Consider the following 2,500-nt stretch of genomic DNA (forward strand, 5'->3'; position numbering starts at 1 on the left):
AAATAGATTCAATTTGGAAGTAGGTAGAAACAACTTTGCCAACCGTGTAGTTAATGAATGGAATAAACTTCCTGCACAGGTAGTGCAATGTAGTTCAGTTCGAAGCTTTAAGAATCATTTAGATAAATACCTAAGTAAGATGCTGTAATTATTATAATTTATGTTATATTATTTGTTTTTGTTTTGTTATAATTTGTCTGTCTGATTTTCATTTATTATTAGTTATATGTCAATTTATTATCATTTACTATTTACCTGTTTGTTTGTTATTCAACTATACCAATGCATTTATTTATGTATTTAAATTTTTATCTACATTGTTATAGTTTTAATTTATTATTAATATGATTTTTTTTTTTTTTTTTTTTTTTTTTTTTTTTTTTGCATCCGACCTAGATATGGATCAAAAGGTCTCCTGTCGGCATGCTCCGCCTTTGTAATCCTTTGTAAAGTTGAACAGCCAGGGCGACATATCGCATCCTTGACGAAGTGCGACAGCTTCTGACCCAGGGCGGTGGGCAGGGTGCAGGGATGACCCGTCATCCAGGAGGTGCTCAGATGAGAGGAAGGGTGGGAGGGGTGTGGAGGGTATTTAGGGATGAAATGGGTGGGAGTGTTTTTATGCCTTTCCCTTTTTGGCTACCTCCCTTGGAAGGGGGAAAAAGCCTTGGTATATGTATGTATGTATGTATGTATATATATATATATATATATATATATATATATATATATATATATATACATATGCAAAGCAAATCACTAAGCACACGTGACAACAATACTTACAGAAGCCACTTGGAAAATAAAAGAAATGAATACCAAACGTTTCGTCTATTCAAGACATCATCAGGGTACAAAGTGGTTTCTGCAAATATATATATATATGTATATATATATATATATTATAAATAAGTATGTATTCATATATGCATGCATCTATTCATTTACACATGTATACTGCAATGGGCATATGTGTGTACATATACATCTATGTATGTATGTTTATATTCACCCGTTAACTAAAGCACATGCTGATTTTCTTGGTACAGAGGACGTAGAAAAGGTTATGAGAACGGCATTCTTGAAGACCTTCAGGTCTCCTGGAAGAGCGCTCATCTCCTATTCAAGAGGTTTTGCCGCAAGGCCGCTAGAAGACATCAGCCTCGGGAGGCTGAACACGCCTGGCCAAATATGGCCAGGGCAAAGAGTTTGGGGAGCATGTTAGTGTGTCTGGTATGCCTGTCTTTTTTATGTGTGACTTGTGTTATATGTTGTTTTTATCTTTTACATAAACAATTTTGTGTTTTTCTAGTTACTTGATTGCTTGTGTGTAACTAAGTGTGGTTATTCTTATGTTCTTATGATCTTTTCAATTGTTTAATTTGTTTATGCTTTCCTGCTGCTTTCTTTTATAAACAGTTCTTTATCTCTTTATGTACTGCATCAGTTTCTTCGTAGGTTGGTGTATATGCCTTTATTTATTAATTTGTCTATATAGCTACATATACCTATCTATTCATGCATATGTCTACATCTATATTTGTTCATATACATCTTTATCTGTACAGAACCAGTTGACCTTCCATTGTATTTCATTGTGTGAGTAACTGCTGATTGTTCACGGTGACATGGTATCGACACCAAATGTAAAGAGCAAAGTATTTACACGATCGTATCACATGCATTGCATGTAACTCAAATTCTTTTTGTATGGTGCGTCTGTGAGACTTCTTGTCTCACATTTGTGAATGTTTCGTGGGTGTTGAGAATTGTACTACATTTCTGTGTAATGTCGATTAGATGTGGCCAATCTCTGTGATTCTGAATGTGTTTGTTTTGAGAATTGTGAAGAATTGTTTCGTATTTCCTTAATGTATGTATTGTTCAATGCATGCAGTTATAGGGAACTTATATGTACGTGGAATACTGGTGTTCTTTAATGTTTTAGGTACAGTATATGTTTGATATACGAGTATCATTTGAGCCTGTAGTATGTGAATGCTCTACTTTTTGTGATTCTATGTATTTTTGTTGTTGTGGTATATATGTTTGCGTAGTTCAAAGGAAATTTATTTTGGAGTTCTAAGATAAATTGGTTAGCTTGGGCTATCATGCGTGGGTTTTTATTTTGAATAACAAACAGTATATAAATGTAAGATATCATTTCCTTACCCTCATCTGCTTCTATGTTTCCTACTCCACTTAAGTCAACCTATCAGAATGTCTCAACATATGTGCCCACGGGACGTACAGTTTCTCCAGCTTCTGCATTCATGGACTTGCTTCGCACAGCTCCACCGTGCCACGACATTGCTTCGTTAGACGTAGAATCGCTCTTTACGAATGTTCCTGTAAATGAGACTATTGATATAATCACGGACCGCGTCTATATAAGTGACCTACCCGTACTTGACATCTCAGAAGATGTCCTGCGAGCTATGCTAGCGATGTGTACCAAGGAGGCCCCTTTCTTCTCCCATAAAGGGGAATTATTCAGACA

This window comes from Oratosquilla oratoria, chromosome 4 (genome assembly GCF_046742065.1).
Source record: "Oratosquilla oratoria isolate Oo_2021 chromosome 4, ASM4674206v1, whole genome shotgun sequence".
NCBI classification, from domain to species: domain Eukaryota; kingdom Metazoa; phylum Arthropoda; class Malacostraca; order Stomatopoda; family Squillidae; genus Oratosquilla; species Oratosquilla oratoria.